The 11537-nt window shown below is 34.6% G+C and overlaps 1 long non-coding RNA gene across 1 annotated transcript; it reads left to right on the top strand.

Annotated features, from left to right (window-relative positions):
* The first annotated feature begins 798 nt into the window (after positions 1–798).
* On the top strand, positions 799–10092 carry LOC145689077 (uncharacterized). Its single transcript, XR_014132085.1, has 3 exons — positions 799–923; positions 6653–6791; positions 9430–10092. It is a non-coding gene; the product is annotated as an uncharacterized LOC145689077 (long non-coding RNA).
* The last annotated feature ends 1445 nt before the right edge of the window (positions 10093–11537 follow it).

Below are 11537 nucleotides of genomic sequence, written 5' to 3'. Positions count from 1 at the left end.
AATCTAGCATAATTTCAGCAAGTTTATCAAAAAGCCGTAAAACCTGAAGATGAGAAAGAAGTTGGTCGTGGGAAGAAAAAGAACGGCAGAAATGTATCCTCTTTCATCGATTCATATAGTAGGTAAACCATACAGGCCGTCTTATTTTCCGAAGTAAGTTAAAAACGGCTTTGGGCTCTTTTTTTGTGTGTGTGTTTCTCCAACCACGGTTTTCTAATCCTTTAACTGCGAGGCATGGTCGGAGCTATGGGAGCCATTAACCCCGCAACTTTTTGACAATTTCGCCATTTTTATTTCTGACTTCATGACCACCTTTATTCCTGAAATGAAAGGTCAGGAACCGACCAAAAATTTGCTCCCCCCCCCCAGCAGACAATTCCTAACTCCGCTTCCTAACTCCGCTTATGCTGCTAGGTAATTTTCTTTCAAAATATGTAAACAAACACTTTGCATTCATTTATACGATATATACACCATTGAGTCTGGCAACGACTGCACTAGTTTAGTTGAGTTAAAGCTTTGGTGCGTGAAGTATTGAGTTCTATCCACGCATTCTTGAGCTCTGCGTATTTTAAGTTACGTTATCGTATCTCAACTTCGTCCTTTTTTTATTTTAAAACTCCTGAAATAGTAATTATGAGGATCTAGCATAATTTGACCGAATCTAGCATAATTTCGATCAGGTTTTGGAATAATTCCAAGCTGTCAGCCTGGCAACGCTGATTTGAACCAGCGAGTTTTGAAAACAAATGAGTCTTAGATATTGGTGGACAATTCGTTTGTGAAGCAAAGAAATTAATACAACCTAATTTTGGACAATTATAGGGAACAGGCCATTTAAATCTGTTTGGGCCAAACTACACGGCATTTTACAGATGCCGAATGGAATGTAATGGAAGCAAAGAAGCTAACATTTGAAACAAGTAAGTGTTTATTTATTAATATATATGACAAATTTCTTCCATTTTCAGGTTAGGGTAAAGCTTTGTATTTCTGTTAACTGAGCATGCAATAATTAAGGAGATCCATTACTACTTGCAGATTGACATAAGGAGAGGTCAGTATAAGGACGGTATGGACGTACAACATAAAAACCAGTGCATAAGGGTAAACTTTACTACAAGACACGCCCCAACTGCGCATCGATAAGTAGGGCCCTTTGAAAAAATATAGTAGAGTAGGCTAAGGTAAAGTAGAGTAAGATATAAATAAGTAGGGTAGGGGTTAGCTTAAGGTTAGGTAAGTTTTGATTCATTTTCATAGAATTATTAATGTGTAATTTCTCCTTTCTGAGTGAGAGATCTGCTGGAGTGGGCGTTGTAAATTAACCCGTGCATAAATCACAAACCAGTTTGGGGTTAAGTTTAGAGTTACTCCTCCGCTTTTTATAAAAATCAGGAAAATTTACAGGAGAAATGAGGTAAGAAATGATAATTTGAATTATTTATTTGATGTTGAGGAATTTAAGTTCGGCATGAGAGTTATGTTTAATACGAGAAAAGATATGTGGAAGTTAGTACTATTCGCCGGATGCGGAAGCATTCGCGGAAGGTTTCAGCAGCATGGTAGTTGTAAGATTTGGCGAACGTGTGTAATGGATGCTCAAAAATAATGAAGAAAACCTTTTAAATTTTTGTAAAGCCAACGGAGTACTAAAGTTAAGTGAAATGTAATAATTTTTAATACTTTAAGCACTGTTTTTTGTTTGTTGCAAAGTCCAAAAGCACCTACAGACTGGAGAGGCAACTCTAATCTTAAGCCCCAGTTTGTGCTAGGTGGCCACTGAAAAGCGCGAGTGCTATCTAACTGAGTCAGGGCAGAAGTGCAGCACGAAAGCCCGAGTGATACGGTTGCGCCCGTAGGGAGCAGGCGCGTCAGCGACTGGGGTTACGCGCATAAACGATGATAGTGGAATAGCACACTAACAGGTATTTATTCCGAAGTTGGTCGTCGCCTACTTTTTGGCTAAAAGTGTAATAATTGGTTTCTTTCTTTACCAAAATTTTACATTTAATTCACATAATAATGCCGAGTGAGCGTTAGCGAGTGGAGACGGGTTAGTGCCTTGCAGGGCAGGTTGTTTTCTGTTTTTATTACTGCTAAATGGGAAGATGGGCCTATGTTCTTGAAGGTTGATGCCTTCTTGGTTATGTCACTAACCCTTTACAGTAGACAATATAACTTTCTCCACGTTTCTTTATATTAGTATATATCAGGGTTGGCAAAAAACATGGTTTTTATTGAAAAAAAAACAAAAAAAGTTTTTTTGAGTGGGGTTTAAACCAGGTTTGTTTGGTTTAAATAATTTGTTCTATATATTCATATCATATATGGACAGAAATAAGTTTGTTTCATCTTGATGTTATTATGCAACAACTGGGTTATGCTGGAAGGGGTCACATAAGCTTAATGCGGAATAAAAACCGCTTCTCGAGTTACATCCGAGAGAAATTGTCCTCCATTTGAACTCGGAACCAGGAATAATTGGCCACAAATGCGATACGTCTGCCGACTCACTCACGAAGGAATCCTCATAGAAATACGTTGAACTGATCTTTACATGCTTCTTGATATAATTGTCAAGAGTAATTTCAGAAGAGCAAAAAGATAAACAGCTGCACAAGTGAAACTATTATACAGAATTACATATGAACAATTTCAAAGTACTACGGAGTACAGAAGAACTAATTTAGTTCAAGTTAGTTAACAATGACTTTTATTGGTCCAAAGTAAAGAAATACAACGACTTAATTTGCATATCAGTAAGAAAAATGAATAAAGAAACGAATTATTTGAGTCCACTTTGGCTCAGACTCATTTATACATAAATAGATACCAAAAATACTTCTCATTTCACTAAATGCCTCTCGTGGGGTCTGTATGACCCCCCCCCCCACACACACGAAGTACGGCGTTTCGAAGTATTTTATCAATAGTAAACATTGAAACGAAACAATATTTAGTATTTTTCTTTGATTGCAATTACATAACAATAATAACAACTACAAAAAAATCACAAACATTTATAAGCTTAAAAAAAGTTGCTTTTGTAGTATAATCTTTTTGAGTAATGAATGGGGAATTTAGGTCTGAGTATAACACGAATAATGGGAGTGAAACGTGATAACTAGAGACCGGATGTTTAGGCACTAAAAACCTGGAAAATAGGCACTAAAAATTTAAAAAATAGGCAGTAAAATAGGCACTAAAATGTAACTCGAAATAATGAAGATAAATACTCAATATAATTAAAAACTAGATTCAAGTCATAGATAATGTTCAAAGAATATAGAAACATACTTCTTTGTTAATATCTTCTTTTATTGTATATATAAAAACGAAGCTTGTTATGCATTCCATATATACTGGGAGTACCGGAAAGATGTGCACATACGTCAAGAGGTGATTCATAACATCAAAAGAAGACAAAATTCTTATAATGTAGTATGATTCATAACATCAAAAGAAGACCGAACGAATTCGTCCGGTATTTCTTATAATGTAGTATGTGTATAATCGGGAAAGATGATGTATGTGGCAAATTTCATGTCAAAAGAGCAGTAAATAAGAACAATAAAACGAAAATAAAACTTTGCCAATTTAGCAACATTTTGTTTTACTCATTCTAATTTTCGTGTTTGTAATTTTCTTCTTCTGAAATTTACTACAAGTATACATTTCCCGATTATACATGTAGTATCAGTATCAATAGTACCCTGCAAAATCATTATCAAATTATATTCTTACAAGAAGACAGTTATAGATATGCGACAATCATTTTGGACATGAGTGTACATAGGGATATAAATAAAATATATTTTATTATAGTTTGGTTTGCGCATGCGTATCTTTTGGTACATAAATTAACAAATGAACGTAAGTTTATCTGAAAAGTCGAAGTTTATGCTTTCTTTCGAGCACTTCCGGTTCGAATTTTAAAATTCTATTTTACGGTTGGTAAGACCTAGTTACCCGCTTCTCGAAAAAAGAAATTGTATTGCTTGTGTGTGCAACCGTTTTGTCGCAAAAAATTCGAGAAACCGTCAAATTTTCAAAAATCACCTTTCTCGAAATCACCATAATTTAAAATCCTGAAATGTTATCAAATTGTTCATCTTTACATGAATAATAAACACACCAAATAGCATTGTCGACCAATGCTTCATGAATGAACTACAGCCTCTTGAAGTTAGCGAAGTTTCATAAACTTCAATATCACCGTTGGCAACACTGAAAACAATGAAAGTGCAACAATTTGATGGTGTTTGTGGTTCACATTCATTAAATAAAGAATAAAAGTTTTTCCTGGCTCCTTTTTATTATTTTGATAAAAAAGGCTCTCTGAAATAATATGAGCCTCCTCCTATTCCGTTTTCTTAAACCGATGTAACCTGAGGTGAAAATTACGATTACGAAACAAATTTTAAACTTACTTAAAATGGTTTTCGGAAACAAAGTTTCACTGATTTTTTCCACTCTGAAGTAATTATTTGCTTGCTTAGTGTCTTCTTCGCTAATAGCATGTCACCATGGTAGATGCTCCAATAGGTGTTGGTTCACTCACAACTCCTAGCACGTTGTCGATAGTCACAAAACACTTATATTCTCTTCTCTTATTCTCTTCTGGAAACCTGTACCCTGTTGAAGGTCCATGTGGAAACAAAGAAAAAAAATGAAATGAAATCTTGGGAGTTTTACGTCCCACGTTTATGCCGGTTAGGCTAAAGGAGACAGTGATTGTGAGAAATGAGTGAAATGGTGGAATGTAGAAAGTGGGAGGAAACGGGAGAACTCCGAAAAACCCACGCACACGGTGTTTGTCCACCACAAAGTCCACACGGCGCGAGCTGGGATCGAACCAAGGACCCTAAGCACCGGAGGTGAACGCTCTACCACTGAGCTACCGCGCCTCCTGGAAACACAAAGAACACTGCAATTTCATGTAATTTATGATTTATTGATAATATTTCTGCTATCCATCACTGGTTATCGTCTCTGCATGTAACAAAAGTTCATTTTAGCAGATTTCTTAAATCTGCACTTTGACTTGCAGCAGCTCGATTTTGGGGAAAGCATGAAGTTAGTCCATGGTGACCCGTTACTGTCATAAAAGCCAAAGATGACTTCGGTAAATACCAGTTACCGGTCGCACACTTTCCCACTTTTTTAATTTTTTTTTTTAATTGTCGAATTCGGTTTTTGGCAACAAGGCGAGAGTAATACCCGGAGTTGGTACTTGCACTATACTCACGAATTTTTCTGCAGGTTTAATACTGAGAATTTTTTTCGTTTTCCCGGGTTGCCACATTCTTATCCCCCCTCTCCCCAATACGTCGCAGAGACCCTTACCACGGCCGGTTTCACTGAAAAGCCACTGCTTTATCGGACCTGTCTGCATCTTGGACATCTGAAAGCAATTTTTAAAGTGGAATGCAGCACCATCGGAAATCACTGAAACGGTTTATTAAATTGTAGACACTTATTTTCACGTGTTCGAACCTTTTTCTATAACGTATATTATCGCTTTTCTTCGAGTATTTTTAGAATCTTATTCATAACTATGAGTACGAGCCGAATCGTGTGTTTTGTCATCGCTTATTACGGCAAAACTGTCAGTTGTTTCATAATAATATATCACTCCCGTAAAGAAGGACATTTGCTCGTTTCTCCAGTGATCATTCTGAACTTCCCTTTGCAGAATAACAGTCCAATTTAAGCGAAGTCCACATGCAGTAAAATAGAATTTGTATATTGAAATTTTACACGATGCTTTGCGGTAACATTTTTTTACACTTTCATTGCTTTCATTGTTGCCAACTGTGACTTCAAAGTTAAAGTTCGCTAACTTAAAAAGGCTGTAGTTCATTCATGAAGCATTGGTCGAGAATGCTATTTGGTGTTTATTATTCATGTACAGTTGAATCATCTGACAAAATTTAAGAGTTTTAAATTATGATGTTTTCGAGAAAATGACGATTTTTGAAAATTTTACGATTTCTCGAATTTTTTGCGATAAAACGTTTGCACACAGAAGCGATACTTTTTTTTGGGGGGGGGGATAAGCGGGTGACTAGGTCTTACCAACCTTGAAAGCGGAATTTAAAATTGGAACCGGAAGTGCTCGAAAGAAAGCATAAACTTCGACTTTTCACATAAACTTACGTTCATTTGTTAATTTATGTACAAAAAGATACGCAAACCAAACTATAATAAAATATAGTTTATTCATATCCCTGTGTGCATATCACAACAAGAATTATAACTCTACATGCCTCCATTGCTGAATTGTGAGGCTCCGAATTTGACCATTTTCCACGTTTTCTACAATTCATGAATTGTACTTCCCGTCCTTGATGGCCCATTACTTGGTGGGATTTTTTTTTTTCGAAAAAAAATACGGGTCCCTTAAAAACATGTCTAGTTTCTGTTAAAAAAAAAGTTTGAACGATATCTGAAATGGTGATGGTACAATTTTATTTTTTATTTATTTATTTATTTTTGCCTCAATTGAAATGGAAGGCACCAGATATCTAATTTAAGTTAAAAACAATGTACGTTTCTCATTAATTTTTAGTTACTATAAAGATGTGACTTAAAATTTGTAAAATACTGTACATATTTTAATTTTTTGCATTTTCTTTTTCTATAATAGATTATTAAAACACATGGTACAAAACATTAGAAATGTTTATTAAGTACTGACCTGTTCCGAGAGATCAGAAAAGATGAATACGAGCTGGTTTTGGAATGAAAATGGTGTTCTTTATGCTATGTATTGGGTAGTTCAGGAAGTGAGTATTTATTGAATTTTTTATTATTATTATTCGATATACCCATTAAACCATATAGTTGAGACTCTATTGTATTGATAGAAAGTTGAGACACTATAATATTAATAAATTTTCATAGAAATAGGCACTAACTATACATTTAAATAGGAAGAATATGTCAAATAAAATTTACTGTAGTCAGCCAATGACACCCCAAAATAAATAAACTTCTGTTCTCTATAATATATCAAACGTAAAGAAACGACATTGGTTGATTTGGCGCTTTATTGATGCATTTCGAAGGAAAAAGAAGCAGGACACGAGGCAATGCTTCGAGAAGACGATCCACCCAAGAAAAGAAGAAAACTCCCGACGAGAGCTCACGTCGTGGTTCGGATTCCACGTTAATCAGTAGGTTCACGTTTTGTAAGGCTTCACTGTTCAAAGGACGTTAAACTCAAATTCAACTGAACTGAAAGAAGAAAATAGATTCAAGCTGATGAAAGAATTCGCCGTACAGAATTTTGAAACTGTTGACATTGCAGAATAATGCTGGATTTGGCCCATAATTCCGTCATGGAATGTTAAAGTCATGGTAATTGTAACATAAGACAAAGTAAATTATTCAATAGGTATATTAGATTTCACTGTTGTTTCCTTTCCAATTATCTGTGTTGCAAATACGTAGTAATAAGCAGTAATGCAGTGTTATGAATTGCTATGAAGTTATGAATATCCTTTACGTTAGAGATATTGTAAAGATAACTTCACAGAAGTTTACTTTGCGGTGCTGTAGGATGCCTACAGCAAATTTTATTTTAGCCCAATATAGATTCATGCTGAGAAAAATTTCTGCAGGTCATTGTCTCCGATCTTCCTGAAATTAGGATATATCATTCTAAAAACAAAATAATTAGACTAATTTTTCTGCATTATACAAGAAAATATTAGAACTAAATTAAGCATTTGTTGCAACTGAGACTTTCAGTGACTGTTTGCCATGGCATTTTAAAGAAAATGTGGATCAAATTTAACCTTTCCGAACTTCTTAATTTTGGGTTGTGCAGTTATTTTTTGAGTTTTAGTGATATTAATGCCTATTTTTAAGGCTTTTAGTACGTAATCATCCGGTTTCTATTTTTGAAGTACATTATAACCCATTTAAGTAGATTAACCTATTTAGATATACGGCTTTGCGTCCAAACGTCCAGCTCCGGTATCACAGGGTGGTATAGGAGCAGAGGGCTGGTGTTATTTATCACTAGCCTTTAAGATATATATATATATATATATATATATATATATATAATATGTGTGTGTGTGTGTGTGTGTGTGTGAGCATAGTGAGAAGGACCACATATACTTCTACCTTATTAATTTATACAGTATGGCGCTAAATTCGGTGTACAAATGCAGAGGGGTGATTCCTGAGAGTTAAAAAAAAAAAGTTCCAATAAACATAGGGCGAAAACCCCATCGTTTATGTGTTATAGGCTGCTGAAATCATGGAAAAATGAACATTAAAGGTTCATAGCTCCAAAACTTTGGGACCTACCTTGGTCCGGTCAAGACTTCACTTAGAACGTAGTATGTTCCCTATCCAAAAATGCGTGTTTCATAATCCTGAGGTGCTTTCACAACAATGTTTAACGAGGGAGTTTGACTACGGGCTTATGATAAAGTACCTCCATAAAAATTGTTGCGTGAGTACCTTAGGATTCTAAAACATGTATTTTTGGATAGAGCACATATTAGTTCCTAAGTGAAGTCTTGACCCGACTTTGATAGGTCCCATAGTTTTGGAGCTATGGACCTTTAGAATTGATTGTTTCATGTTTTCGGCAGCCTATAGCACGTGAACTATGGGCTTTTCGCTCTAAGTTTATTGGAACTTTTTTGTTTGTTTTACTCTCAGGAAACACTCCTCTGCTTTGTACGACGAATTTAGCGCCATACTGTAGGTATCGTAAAAAAAATGTAAATATTAAGATAGGCTTAATCTGCACTTTTTTAAAAAACTTTATATCTCTATTACCTTATGGCTGGCATGCATATAGCGGAGTTGGGATTAGGGCGCCAGAGTCGAGCAGGCAAGCTCTGTGTCGGTTTTCTACATTATTTATTTACAAATACTGAACAAAAATTCAGAATAAATTAAATATTTTAAAAGTTTTTTTCTTTTTAACTCTTTTTAAAGCGAGCTTATCTTCTTTATTTTTTAAGTCGAAGCAGGAAATATAAACCACCGAACGATTTCTGTGTATGAACTCTGTCAAACTCGTAACCCAGCTGAGTTACTTTCCTTCCTTCGCTCAGTAATACTCATGCATCTACAGTTTCCATTTTCATCCTAAGTTAAGTTTATTGTGTTCTGTAATATCATTATTTTAAGTTTGAATCATAGTTTCAATTCTATATCTACACTATAACTTTATTCAGCGTACCAAATTTGAGTGATAGTTATTAAGATATTTAGTATATAACTTCCAAAAGTATAGGAAACAATGTTTTAGTATTTTGGATAGCCTGAGGTAAGATAAAAAAAGAACCCGCATAAAACGCTTCGTTTGACTTAGCCTTGATTCTGAGATATCTTTCGTTTTTAAATTTTGCCCCACATGCTACAAATAGTAATTTTACGACAATTGCTTTATTTTAGGAGTCCACTGTGTTTGGAGGCTATCAACCGAGATGATTTCAAGGTACGCCGCACACAGGTACTACATAGACGGTACCAAATTTGACCGTAAGTAAGGATGAATCCCAGAAAAAGGAAGATAGTGTTGTGACTCACCTAGCATTTCAAAGTGTCTTCCTATGTGATGAACTATCATCAGCCTCCCATCATTAGCGCGTGGCTTGCTCAATTTGCAGATTCGACGAAAAACGTTTTATATATAGAGAGTTTGGCATAGAGACATTTAGTATAGGAAGCCCAAAATTCATAGCGTCAACATAACACCAATTTAAAAATATAGACTGAAGATCTAATTAATTCTTATTGACTGTGATTTTTTTTTATTGGCGTAGCTCGCTTCGTGTGATGTGTATGGTACTCATTTAAGCTAATTTGCGTGCATATTATGCTGTTTTAATTTATGGCAGTTAAATCACACTTCAGATTCTAAAGTAATGTATAATATACCTACTTCGTATCGTTAAATATATTCTTAGATGAAGGTGACAGAGAACTTTTCAAGAAATAGTTTAACTTATTTTCTGTGTGTTGAGGGGAGGGGGGACGTAAGTAAACGCATGATTCTGCTGTTTGGTTTTCGGTGATTGGTACCGTCATCTTCTGAACTACAATACTAGGGTGTAGGAAAGAGTTTGTAAGATGCAACTCTTTTCAAACTTTTCTTACAAAGTAAGTTTTTTTTTAATAAATAAAACTTGTTAAAATTGATACACTGATGAGGTGTATATACATTTCAATATATTATAATGTACGGTATGCAATTAGTAGACTTAAATTAATATAGACTTTTTGTTTATGTATTCACATTAAATATATTGTGTACTACAAATGTATACTTAATGTAAAATTTAATAAATCATTACTGTAATTATTCTCAATAAATCTACAGGATTTTATTTTATGTATTGTCTTTTAAAGGTTCATTCCTTTATTTGGCTTTCGGTTTGTTATGTAATCATAAGTAATGTAGGATGGTGGAATTTAGATCATTTTAAGGATAATTTCTCTATTATATACGACAACTCAAAGAAATAATCGATTGTATATCGCATTAAACATTTACATGATATAAAATAAGTTATTTTCCCCATTTATCATGTATAAATCTTACCACCAGTGGGGTTCTGTAGTATAGACACTGGTTGCCTAAGTACTTCACAAGTTGCGGTATAGTCAATGCAGTCTGGTTGCTTGAGCACTGACTTCAGAAGTGGTAGAATGAATGACTATTCGGAAACAGTGAGTAGCCTAGTGGTTAATGCATCGACACGGTAAGTTGAAGTTACAGGTTCAAATCTTAGTCCAGTCTTGCATTTTCTTTCTTTTTGTAATTATGTACTTTAGCTTAGTAGACCTGATTTCTTTATACTCGAGTTATTTCATCATGACTTTCAACACAAGGACGACATGAACCACTCACATGTTGATAATTGGGATGTCTTCCTTGTGCTCTGTCATTTATTCTACGCACTACAATAGCTGTTTTAGTGTTGTGTAAAACATACAACGAAGAGCACAATTAAGACACCTCCACTGTGGACATCTGAGTGGTCCACGTCGTCCTTGTGTTAAGAGTCATGGTGAAATAAAATGGTTTCATGGTGATATGATCACGTTTTATAGTGATTCTTTATAAGAAAAACGCATTATATACACGTGTTTGTAAGTTTCGTATATTTTTAATACTTCTGTAAGAAACTGTACTATAGCATTTTTTTTTTAGTTCCATTAAGAATACTTTTCACAAAATGCATGTGATTTGTTCCGATTGTTATTGTTCCTCCATATTTTTAAATGAATATTGGCATAGATATAGAATGTGTGTCCGAGATAATTTAGTTTTCTCCACTTGTACTGCACAGTGCCCCCTGTGGTGTCGCCTTGTAATATTAAGGGATTCCGGGTACATGACAAAATATTTAGAAAATATTCAGAGAATATAAGGTAGACAAATCAAAAACATTTTCAAATTACTTTTCTTGGTGTTTTGTAGCAGTAGCAAATGTTAAGAAAATATTAAACTAGTTTCAGACGAATTTGTGCTAACAAAGAAAATATTTACGATTTAT

This window comes from Thermobia domestica, chromosome 7 (genome assembly GCF_964235325.1).
Source record: "Thermobia domestica chromosome 7, izTheDome1.hap1.1, whole genome shotgun sequence".
Taxonomy (NCBI): domain Eukaryota; kingdom Metazoa; phylum Arthropoda; class Insecta; order Zygentoma; family Lepismatidae; genus Thermobia; species Thermobia domestica.
This window is presented reverse-complemented; position numbering and strand designations above follow the sequence as displayed.